At 39.1% G+C, this 13,015-nt stretch overlaps 1 pseudogene; it reads right to left on the bottom strand.

The window, feature by feature from the left end:
- Positions 1 to 10,842: 10,842 nt before the first annotated feature.
- Positions 10,843 to 12,674, bottom strand: LOC120856779 (annotated as a pseudogene).
- Between the last annotated feature and the right edge of the window lie 341 nt (positions 12,675 to 13,015).

Here is a 13,015-nt window from a genome sequence, read left to right as displayed (position 1 = left end):
TATTTGCCATGAAGTGATAGGACTGATGCCATAATCGTAGTTTTCTGAATGTTGAGTTTAAGCCAACTTTTGCACTTTCCTCTTTCAACTTCATCAAGAGACTCTTTAATTCTTCTTTGCTTTGTACCATTAGAATGGTATCATCTGCATATCCGAGGTTGTTGATATTTCTCCCAGCAGTCTTGATTCCAGCTTGTGATTCATCCAGCCCAGCATTTTGCATGATGTACTCTGAGTAGAAGTTAAGTAAGCAGGCTTGACTCACTCCTTTCCCAATTTTGAACCTGTCCATTGTTCCATGTCCAGTTCTAACTTTTGTTTCTTGTCCTAACTACAAATTTCTCAAGAGGCAGGTAACATGATCTGGTGTTCCCATCTCTTTAAGAATTTTCCACAGTTTGTTGTGATCCACACAATCAAAGCTTAAGGTCTTAGCTTACTTAATGAAGCAAAACTTGATGTTTTCTTCTGAAATTTTCTTGCTTTTTTTTTTTTTAAATGATCCAAAAGATGTTGGCAGTTTGATCTCTGGTTCCTCTGCCTGTTCTAAATCTGGTTTATACACCTAGAAATTGTTGGTTCACTTATTGTTGTAAATCTAGCTTGAAGGATTTTGAGAATTAGCTTGCTAGTATGTGAAATAAGCACAATTGTCCTCTATTTTGAACATCTTTCGGCATTGCCTTTCTTTGGGATTGGAATGAAAACTGACCTTTTCCAGTCCTATGGCCATAAAATTGCATTATTACTAAAGCGAAGTTACATCAGTAATCAGCTTTTTGTGTTTTTTTTCTTTCTTTAGAATTTAGTATCTATCTTTTCCTCTTATAAATAAAAAATAAATGATTATATATAAACATTGTTTGAGTGTATATATTATAAAAGGTTATTTTCTACTTTCTAATATTCTATACTTACAGAATATTTTTTAAACTATATATATGTCTTAGTCTTGCATCAACCTTTTCTTAAATAAAAGGTTGACTCCAATTGTTTTCAAGCTGTGTTAAAAATTACTTTGCACCAGGAAAATCTGTATATATATATCAAAATTCTCAAAACAGGTACAGTAAATGAAAACTACTTACTCAAAACAATATTTTCTTAGTTTCTTCCCTTATGAATCTGCCTTTAGAATATCAGTAGCTGACTTTTAATGCTTTTTTTTTTTTTAATGTTCATTTAAAGGTGTCTTTTTAAAATTAGGTTTAGGTAATTGTTCTTCAAAAGTCTCCATAAGGACTTCTGCACTCCAAAAAATCCCCAACGTGTGTGCTATACTTTATCTGTTTTCCTATAGTTCTCCTTAAGCCTGGCTCCTGATTCCTCTCACCTCTCTAGGACCCAATCCCAGGTAAAGACTGCTGTCTCTGATTGCCTGTAGGAAACTCATCCATCTATATTGCCATGCTAAAAAATGGGAGTGCATGCTTTCTCCGTTATCTTTTATCCTCAAACAGCCATAACTAGAAGCTCTGTATTTTCTCTCAAGTTCATAATCCTCAGGGCAAGTACACACCAGTAATATGTTTATCCCCAAATCCCAGAATTCAATGTTAAGCTCCTTCAGATACTTTTACCATGCCTTACTCTCACTGCCACACCAGGCTAGGGCTACGAAGTCTTGCACAAAATAGTTGTCTCTCCATTTTATAAATTTCTTCAAGTTTCCAACAACTAGGTTTGGGAAGGAACATTCTTCCTTTCCTTCATGAGAAAAAAATAGAGAAATTCTTCATATTCCTCATAAAACCAAATCCCAGTAATACTTACTGAACTTTTTTCCAAGTATAATTTTTGTTTGTTTGTTTGTTTTTGTTTTTTGCTGATATAAAGGGTTGGATTACTAAGTAAATGTCACATGCTGTTTACAAGTTCTTTTTGGAAAGTATCTGACTTAATTTGGAAGAGAGGGAAATTTAGTTCCCCCTTCCCCCCCATTTGTCCCTCTAGATAAAATTTTGAATCACAGTCTCAACTGAAATTACCTTATATATTAATGGAATATGATTCATTTTGACTTATCATTCATCCAATTATTATAATTTAGCTAGAGCATTTTCATGATAACTTGGACAAATTATTAAGCTCTCATCATGTTTTTAGCATGATACTAGGTCAAATGGAAAAGTATAACATGGTGATGCTTCATTTGGAGAGTCAATATTTAAACATATAATTCAACAATTACAGAAAAAAAACAAAGACAAATACTATTGCTATAGGCATGCTAAGAGTAGTTTAATGTTTGAAGAAGATTAGAAAGGATGTAGACTACTATAATCACTAAAATATTTGAAGTTAGCTTAGACCTTGAAAGATACAGAGAAACCTGGGCCAGTATAAAGGATAGATCAATTCTGAAGCTGTGGGAATATCAAAGCAGTGGAGTTGGCAGGCGTGGCACATGAACATAGAGGAGAGTAACTTGACTAAATTCCAATAAGAATATTGAAAAATAATAGGAGATGTAATTTTGAAGGCAATGGCAACCCACTCCAGTACTCTTGCCTGGAGAATCCCATGGATGGAGGAGCCTGGTAGGCTGCAGTCCATGGGGTCGCTAAAGTCGGACACGACTGAGTGACTTCACTTTCACTTTTCACTTTCATGCTTTGGAGAAGGAAATGGCAACCCACTCCAGTGTTCTTGCCTGGAGAATCCCAGGGACGAGGGAGCCTGGTGGGCTGCCGTCTATGGGGTCGCACAGAGTTGAACACGACTGAAGTGACTTAGCAGCAGTAGCAGTAGCAGCAATTTTGAAGAGGAAAGAAAGAATGAGACCTATTGGGGAGATACTAATTAACATAAAAATAACTTGATAGAGCCATTAGAGTACTTAACTTGTAGGAAGTACAGAAAAGTGACAATATAAGGAATGATCAGCTAATTTTCTAGGTATATTCTCACAAAATTAAGGAAAGAAATTAACTAGGCAATTAAAACCACAATGACCATACTCTGCTGAGCATATATTAAGCAAAAACAGTGACAGATAAGGTGAGACATACGAAAAATATATGGTAATAATCGCCTTCAATGAGTTTATGTATTCTAAGTGATATTGCTGTTGTTTAGTCCAACTCCTTGTGACCCCATGGACTCCAGCATGCCAGGCTTCCCTGCCCTTCACTATCTCCTGGAGCTTGCCCAAGCTCATGTCCATTGAGTCAGTGATGCCATCCAACTATCCTGTACTCTGTCATCCCCTTCTCCTGCCTTTAATCTTTTGCAGCATCAGGGCCTTTTCCAATGAGTTGGCTCTTTGTGTCGGGTGACCAAAATATTGGAGCTTCAGCTTCAGCATCATCCTTCCAATGAAGATTCAGAGTTGATTTCCCTTAAGATTGACCTGTTTGTTCCCCTTGCTGTCCTTGGGACTCTCAGGAGTCTTCTCAAGCACTACAGTTTAAAAGCATGAATTCTTTGGTGCTCAACCTTCTTTATGGTCCAACTCTCACATCCATATGTGACTACTGGAAAAAGCAGCTTTGATTACAGGGACATTTGTTGGTAAAGTAATGTCTCTGCTTTTTAATATACTGTCTAGGTTTGTCATACCTTTCTTTCCAAGGAGCAAGTGTCTTTTAATTTCATGGCTGCTGTCACCAACCATAGTGATTTTGGAGCCCAAGAAAATAAAATCTGTCACTGTTTCTACATTTTCCCTGTCTATATACCATGAAGTTAGGGGACCAGATGCCATGATCTTAGTTTTCTGAATGTTGAGTTTTATGCCAGCTTTTTGATTCTCTTCTTTCTCTTTCATCAAGAAGCTCCTTAGTTCCTCTTTCCTTTCTGCTTTAAAGAGTGTAATCTGCATATCTTACGCTGTTGATATTTTTCCCAGAAATCTTGATTCCACCGTGTGACACATCCAGCCTAGCATTTCACATGATCTACTCCGTATATAAGTTAAATAAAAAGGTGACAATATACAGCCTTGACACACTCCTTTCCTGACTTGGAACCAGTCTGGTTTTCATGTTCGGTTCTAACGGTTGCTTCTTGAACTGCATACAGGTTTCTCAAGAGGCAGGTCAGGTGGTCTGGTATTCCCATCTCTTTAAGAAGTGTCCAGTTTGTTGTGATCCACACAATTAAAGACTTTAGCATAGTCAATGAAGCAGAAGTGGATGATTTTCTGGAACTCTCTGACTTTTTCTGTGATCCAACTGATATAGGCAATTTGATCTCTGCATCCTCTGCCTTTTCTAAATCCAGCTTGAAAAGTTCTGAAAGTTCTTGGTTCATGTACTATTGAAGCCTGGCTTGGATTTTAAGCATGACCTTGCTAGCTTGTGAAATGAGTGGAACTGTGTACTAGTTTGAACTTTTCTTTGGCATTGTTTTCCTTTGATATTGGAATGAAAACTGACCTTTTCCAGTTCTGAAGACACTGCTGAATTTTCCAAATTTGCTGATATATTGAGTGCAGCACTTTAACAGGATCATCTTTTAGGATTTGAAATAGCTCAGCAAGAATTCCCTGACCCCCACCAGCTTTGTTCATAGTGATGCTTCCATTTGACTTCACATTCCAGGATGTCTGGCTCTCAGAGAGTGATCACACCACTGTGGTTATCCAGGTCATTAAGATCTTTTTTGAATAGTTCTGTGTATTCTTGCCATCTCTTCTCAATATCTTCTGCTTCTGTGAGGTCAATATCATTTTTGTCCTTTATTGTGCCCATCTTGTCAGGAAATATTCCCTTGATATCTTTAATCTTGAAGAGGTCTTTAGTCTTTCCCATTCTATAGTTCCCCACTATTTCTTTGCATTGCTCACGAAGACTTTCTTATCTTTGTTTGCTATTCTCTGGAACTCTGCATTCAGATGGGTATGTCTTCCCATTTTTCCTTTGTCTTTGGCTTCTCTTCTTCTCACAGCTATTTGTAAGGCCTCCTCAGACAACAATTTTCCTTTTTGCATTTCTTTTCCTTGGGGTTGGTTTTTGGCAACAGTGTTCTAAGTGAGTGGTTGATAAATAAATGTTTCCCTCTTAACATGAAGGAGTCTAGATATTCCTAAAAATAATAGTTTTGTATTACTCTATTGTTAAGGAAGAAAACAATATATAGTGTAGAGTAAAAAGTATTATCTAGGTTGGTCATAACTTTTCTTCCAAGGAGTAACTGTCTTTTAATTTTATGGCTGCAGTCACCATCAGCAGTGATTTAGCCATTCTGAAGGAGATCAGCCCTGGGATTCCTCTGGAAGGAATGATGCTAAAGCTGAAACTCCAGTACTTTGGCCACCTCATGCGAAGAGTTGACTCATTGGAAAAGACTCTGATGCTGGGAGGGATTCGAGGCAGGAGAATAAAGGGGACTACAGAGGATGAGATGGCTGGATGGCATCACTGACTCGATGGACTTGAGTATGAGTGAACTCCAGGAGTTGGTGATGGACAAGGAGGCCTGGTGTGCTGCGATTCATGGGGTCGCAAAGATTCAGACAGGACTGAGCGACTGAACTGACTGACTGACTGACTGAAAAAGTATTATCATAAATTATTTATCATCAACTCATCAAACAATTGTTGAGTATCCATTCTATTCCAGAAAGTGTTTTTAGAAAGACAAAGCAGGGTTAAAAAAAAGGAGCATCTCTGTCCTACGGTGCTTGCCTTTTCATGTGGGTACCTGGTGGCAGGAGACATGTGAGGAAGTATATCCGGGGGTGCTAACACATGATAAAGGGCAGCAGGAATACCAGGATAGAGGAAAAGAAGATCATTGTTTTTATTTAGGATATTCAGGAAGATGCTAAGATCAAATTTAAGCAGAGTTCTTAAAAACTTGTAATGAATAAGGTGGTGGTGGTTTAGCTGCTAAGTTGTGTTTGACCTTGGGCAACACCATGGACTGTAGTCCACCTGGCTCCTCTGTCCATGGAATTCTCCAGGCAAGAATACTGGAGTGGGTTGCCATTTCCTTCTCCAGGGCATCTTCCTGACCCATGGATTGAACCTGGGTCTCCTGAACTTGAGGCAGATTTCTTACTGACTGAACCACAAGGGAAGCCCAATGAATAATATATATTTTTATATACACTCTAGGCAGAAAAGATAGCAAATGCAGAAACCCTGACACAGGAGCTTAATCAGTATGTGTGAAGGAAAAAAAAAATCAAGAAAGTCACTGTGTCTGGAATGAAGAGAGTGAGAAAAGAGCAGAGAGTGAAGGCAGAGGAAAAAAAGGTCAAGATTCTGGTCAATGTGTATGTGAATGACGAGTCCAAGATAATTTATATCATGCTAAGCCTTGTAGGTCATAGTGAAGTTTTCTGCTTTTATTTTGAATGGGCTAGCAGGACATTGGTAGATTTTAATCAAAGAAAGAACTACAGAGATCATTCTGAAGACTATCAATGAAGATCAAGTGAGAGTTATGACCAACCTAGACAGAATATTAAAAAGCAGAGACATTACTTTGTCAACAAAGGTCCATTTAGTCAAGGCTATGGTTTTTCCAGTAGTCATGTATGGATGTGAGAGTTGGACTATAAAGAAAGCTGAGCACCAAAGAATTGATGCTTTTGAACTGTGGTGTTGGAGAAGACTCTTGAGAGTCCCTTGGACTGCAAGGAGAGCCAACCAGTCCATCCTAAAGGAAATCAGTCCTGGGTGTTCAAAAGGACTGATGTTGAAGCTGAAATTCCATATTTTGGCTGATGCAAAGAACTGACTCATTTGAAAAGACCCTAATGTTGGGAAAGATTGAAGGCAGGAGGAGAAGGGGATGACGGAGGGTGAGATGGTTGGATGGCATTACTGACTCATTGGACATGAGTTTGGGTAAACTCCGGGAGTTGGTAATGGACAGGGAGGCTTGGTGTGCTGTGGTTCATGGGATCGCAAAGAGTTAGACATACTGAGCAACTGAACTGAACTGATCTGAGATCACTAATAACCTTGGCAAGAACTGTTTAGAATGATAGGAAGAAAAAATATTGGTGATTTATTTGGGGATGAAAAAGATGACAGGAACAGGAGAAAATAAAAATAGATAACTCAAAATATTTAACTTACTAGTAGTCAAAAATTAGGACGGGAGCTCAAGGGAAGGTGGCTTAGAGAAAGGTGCATAGTATTTTTTGTAGGGGTTTAGGTGGTATATTGCTCTGTTTTTTAAATAATTTTATGACCATAAATCCTCAAAGGAACCTTAATAACATTTGTACAGATACAAGTTAGTAGGCAGATGTGGGAACATACAGCAGTTTTCTGATGATCACTTCCATTTCCTTAGTGAAACCGAAAAAAAAAAAAAAAAGGAAGATTGAAAAAGTGCTTGAAAGAGAGAAAAGAAAAGATGAAGTGGTTGCTGAGGAAAGGAGAGTGACTGGATTAGACACATGTAGTAGAATTGCTAGGCAGTATCAAGGTTCCTTTGTGAAAAATAGTCATAAAGTTAAAGTGAAACGAGTCAACATGTGTTTCTCTCCTGTCACAGTCGACTGCCTTGTTTGTATGTGAGGAGAACAAAAAGCTGGACTTCTGCAGTGCTGACCTCCATCTCTGTGGAAGAGGGAGATTAAAAGAATTAAGAATATATGCACTGGAATGATTTTAATGAAAAGCCATGGAATCAGAGCTTGATAATCAGGAAGGTGTGGTTATAATGGGAATGGAAAATAGGGAAATATAAGATCAATGGATTGTAGGTCCAGGTGGACAGAAAGATGCTTTACAACTGAAGTACTCTGAGGGAGTGGGTTTGGAAAATCAAATGTGATTTTTGGGGAAAGGAGTGCTTCATATTAAAATAACAAAAGGTTTATAGTTTGATGTTGGCTTCCATGGTGGCTCAGATGGTAAAGCGTCTGCCTGCAATGCGGGAGACCTGGGTTGGATTCCTGGGTCAGGAAGATTGCCTGGAGAAGGAAATGGCAACCCATTCCAGCACTCTTGCCTGGAAAATCTCATGGACAGAGGAGCCTGGTAGGCTACAGTCCATGGGGCCCCAAAGAGTCAGACACAACTGAGCGACTTCACTTTCACTGTCACTTTCTTATCGTTTGGTAAGTATGAGCTTTAAGCAATAACTTCAGGAGTAGATAACTGGGGTAGTTGGACATACTGAGAGAATCCTAGGTATTGAAAAGATTATCTGCATGGTAAGTACAAATAATAATTAAACATAAGATGCTTAAGTCTCCCTGTTGAAAATAAGAGAAGACAAGTCTTCCTTCTCCCTATATTAGAGTAGTTACTTTGTAAAACTTTTAAGTTCTTTCTCTGTCTCTTTGGACTGTATATAAATCTTTTTAGAAACTGGACAAGCCAAAAAAAAAAAAAAAAAAAGAAACTGGACAAGCCTCTTCCCAGTTATATGACTCAGGGATGCCTTTATCAAGGACCTAAACATCTGTGGGAGGGCAGAAGCCTAACTTTAATGGATGTCTTGCTCCGTGTTGTAAAAGTATATCCTGTCATAAAGATACAATAACTTTGTTTTTCTTCTTGATAAAGTCAGTTAACACCAATAGTAATTACCAGATGAATTTGGGATAAATTATTTCTGAAAATAGTGCTGCTCAGTTTCTGTATTGGAGGACAAGTTATTGGTTATCTTGAAAACAAGTAAATAATGGGCTTAACCTGTTTGGCTATTTAAAGAATGAGATGTCTTTCTGTCCTTGAAATCTCTTAGCAGATTGCCAGTAATATACATCACATTCTGGTTTAATACTTATTCAGTAGTAAAACTTTTATTTCTACTACTCTAGTTCCTGGTGGCTCAGATGGTAAAGAGTCTGCCTATAATGCAGGAGACCCGGATTTGATCTCTAGGTCAGGAAGATCCCCTGGAGAAGGAAATAGCAATCCACCCCAGGGTTCTGGAAGAGCCTGTCTGGCTACAGTCCATGGGTTCACAAAGAGTCGGACACGACTAAGCAACAAACACTTTTGTTGTATTTCCTCAACAACTTGGTTATTAAAATCATGGAGAATCATGACAATAAACCAAGATTCAAAATCCTTCAAAAGTAAAGAGTGACCTAGACATCTCTAGATGAGTACAACAGAAAGAAAAAGGCAGAGTACATACAAATGGGAGACCTGGGCTTCAGAATTATATTGCACAGGTATACATCGTATCTAAAATGTGATAACAAGGTGGTACTTTTTATATGGTCATTGTATCAAATATTTAGAATTAACTACCTGCAAGTTTGACTGTGTGGCTTGGTATGGTTAAAAATGTAGAGATGCACATTATGAAATAATGAGTCAGAAAGGTTTCCTTACATGAAGAATTAAACATCAATAAAACAACAATTCAAGAAATGTCACAAGCCAGTACATGAGTTATTGTCAAATGAATTGTACAGACAATTTGTGCTATAATTTCAAAAAAGCAAAGAGGTCACAAACTTAATGAGTTGGAAAGATTTTTGTAATTAATATGTATGGAGCATTCTCTTTATCAAAATCAAAAGGATCATGACTAAACTAGCTTTCAAATAACATCCAGAATGGGACATATACCCCATGGGGTCTCAGTAAGTACTAATTATCATAATATCAAAGAGTGAGAGGCACCTCATCTAATTCAGCCCTAAGGCATCAGGCTTAAGCCATCCTGGATAGATGAGACAGTGTCTGAGTTTGAAAACCTTCCTTGAAAAACCTATTTAAAATAATTTCTGCTTAAAACCTTTTCTTGTTTTAAAACCTATCCAATTTTCTGGGCAATTACTACAACTTACCACATATGCTACCCATGCCTGCTAAATTGCTTCAGTCATGTCCAACTCTTTGCAACCCTATGGATCATAGCCTACTAGGCTCCTCTATCCATGATATTCTCTAGGCATGAATACTGAAATGGGTTGCCATACCCTTCTCCAGGGAATCCTCCCAACCCAGGGATTGAAACTGCATCTCTTCCATCTCCTGCACTGACAGGCAGGTTCTTTATCACTAGCACCACCCTGGAAGCCCAACTATTGCTACATTTGTAGACAGTTCAATCATAAATGTTAGACATCATAATTATTTGCAGTTCTCTTTAATGAATTCTTTTTCTCATGTAATAGATGTCAGAATCAGATATAGATACAGAACTCAAAGTCCTGGCATTCATTCATTTATGCATTTATTCATTTATCTATTCAATATGTATTTTTGAGTATTATATTTATTCAGTTCAGTACAGTCACTCAGTCATGTCCGACTTTTTGGGATCCCATGGACTGGAGCCAGGCTTCCCTGTCCATCACCAACTCCCGGAGCTTGCTCAAATTCATGTCCATTGAATCATGATGCCATCCAACCACCTCATTCTCTGTCGCCCCCTTCTCCTCCTGCCTTCAATCTTTTCCAGCATCAAGGTATTTTCCAGTGAGTCAGTTTTTTGCATCAGATGGCCAAAGTATTGGAGCTTCAGCTTCAGCATCAGTCCTACCAATGAATATTCAGGACTGATTTCTTTTAGGATTGACTGGTCTGATCTCCTTGCAGTCCAAGGGACTCTCAAGTGTCTTCTCCAACACCACAGTTCAAAACCATACCACATTATATTTATTACCATATTAAAAAGCTCTAACTTTGAAAATGGAAATAGCACATTTCTTATCTCACAGTTACAGTGGGTCAGGTATTTGAGAATAGTTTAGCTGGATGGTTCTTTTTGTTTGTTTCCACTGTTAAATAAGACACATTTTAATTAAAAAAAAATGACTTACATTTTATACATTGCATTTTCTTCAGAAAATTTAAAGCAAAGGATCATTCATATTTCCTAAAAGTTCATCACTGCAGATTGGAAACAGACTATTGAAAAAACAGCTGAACTTGCACTTGAAGCCTACTTCCCCCTTAATTGCAGAAGTCAAGTTTTCTCAGATGTTAATACAGAGTTGAAAGCAGTTGGTAAAACTTTGCAGATTACTTGTGCTTGTTCCGTGAACTTCCTGATGTTCAAGCTGGTTTTAGAAAAGGCAGAGGAACCAGAGATCAAATTGCCAACATCCTCTGGATCATGGAAAAAGCAAGAGAGTTCCAGAAAAACATTTATTTCTGCTTTATTGACTATGCCAAAGCCTTTGACTGTGTGGATCACAATAAACTGTGGAAAATTCTGAGAGAGATGGGAATACCAGACCACCTGACCTGCCTCTTGAGAAATCTGTATGCAGGTCAGGAAGCAACAGTTAGAACTGGAGATGGAACAATATACTGGTTCCAAATAGGAAAAGGAGTATGCCAAGGCTGTATATTGTCACCCTGCTTATTTAACTTCTATGCAGAGTACCTCATGAGAAACGCTGGACTGGAAGAAACACAAGCTGGAATCAAGATTGCCAGGAGAAATATCAATAACCTCAGATATGCAGATGACACCACCCTTATGGCAGAAAGTGAAGAGGAACTAAAAAGCCTCTTGAGGAAAGTGAAAGAGGAGAGTGAAAAAGTTGGCTTAAAGCTCAACATTCAGAAAATGAAGATCATGGCATCTGGTCCCATCACTTCATGGGAAATAGATGGGGAAACAGTGGAAACAGTGTCAGACTTTATTTTGGGGGGTTCCAAAATCACTGCAGATGGTGATTGCAGCCATGAAATTAAAAGATGCTTACTCCTTGGAAGAAAAGTTATGAGCAACCTAGATAGCATATTCAAAAGCAGACATTACTTTACAGACTAAGGTCTGTCTAGTCAAGGTTATGGTTTTTCCAGTAGTCAGGTATGGGTGTGAGAGTTGGACTGTGAAGAAGGCTGAGCACTAAGAATTGATGCTTTAGAACTGTGGTGTTGGAGAAGACTCTTGAGAGTCCCTTGGAGTGCAAAGAGATCCAACCAGTCCATTCTGAAGGAGGTCAGCCCTGGGATTTCTTTGGAAGGAATGATACTAAAGCTGAAACTCCAGTACTTTGGCCACCTCATGTGAAGACTTGACTCACTGGAAAAGACTTTGATGTTGGGAGGGATTGGGGGCAAGAGGAGAAGGGGACGACAGAGGATGAGATGGCTTGATGGCATCACTGACTCGATGGACGTGAATCTGAATGAACTCTGGGAGTTGGTGATGGACAAGGAGGCCTGGCGTGCTGCGATTCTTGGGGTCACGGAGAGTCGGACACGACTACGCAACTGAACTGAACTGAACTGTGCTTGTTCCATGTTGTTGCACTGGTAAACCCACAGGCTGTATTCTTGGCTGCTCGCATCTGTGGTCTTCAGAGCCAGAAAGCTCTTTCCTGCCTCGAGACTGTCGTGGAAACACACCATCCGGATGATTAAATACAGAGCAAGCCGACGCACTACACCATACTGATCTGATGTGGATACCTTAATATCGTACTTGGAAACTCCCATAATAAATTCTTCCTCCAGAGGAACAAAGGACAATTTTCCAACTTGCTGGGCAATAACTATATAACTTATCAGGTCCAGTGGCCCTTCAAACTTTTACCCTCTGAAAGTTTCAGTTTCTCAGTGGTACCAACATACTTTATTCGAAGTTCTGCACAGGTGTCTGACTTGTTGCTTTGTCCTGTGTTCTTGGTGGAATCGGTGTTGAGGCCTGCCACGGTGCTGGACCATGACAGTCCCCCAACTGTCTAACTGTTGGTAGGCAGAGTCTACCAACTTGCTCTTGGTACTGATTTCACTGCTCTGGGAACTGCTACTGCTGTGGTCCTTTTTGCCTTTAGGAAACATCTTCCACCACAGCTTGATCCACAGGTACTTCCTGCCGAATTGAACGCTATTCTACCATCTTCAAAGGTTCGACAGACAGTGTCTGCACAAGTAGCATCCTTTCACTCCTACACTGTCAATTCTTGACAGAAAAGCAAGGTACCTGGGAAATCCCATGGACAGAGGAGGCTGAAGTGCTAACGGTCCATGGGGTTGCAACAGAGTCAGACGCGATCGACTTGCCACCCTCTGCGCTCACGGCAGCCACCTTGGTTCTAGCTGGATGGTTCTTACTTATGATCTCTCAAGAGATGTTAATCAAGATATTAGCTAGTACTGAAGTCAATTCGACTTAACTGAGA

Source organism: Oryx dammah, unplaced genomic scaffold (genome assembly GCF_014754425.2).
Source record: "Oryx dammah isolate SB20612 unplaced genomic scaffold, SCBI_Odam_1.1 HiC_scaffold_28, whole genome shotgun sequence".
Lineage (NCBI taxonomy): Eukaryota > Metazoa > Chordata > Mammalia > Artiodactyla > Bovidae > Oryx > Oryx dammah.
The sequence above is the reverse complement of the archived record's forward strand: the minus strand, read 5'-3'. Positions and strand labels throughout refer to the sequence as shown.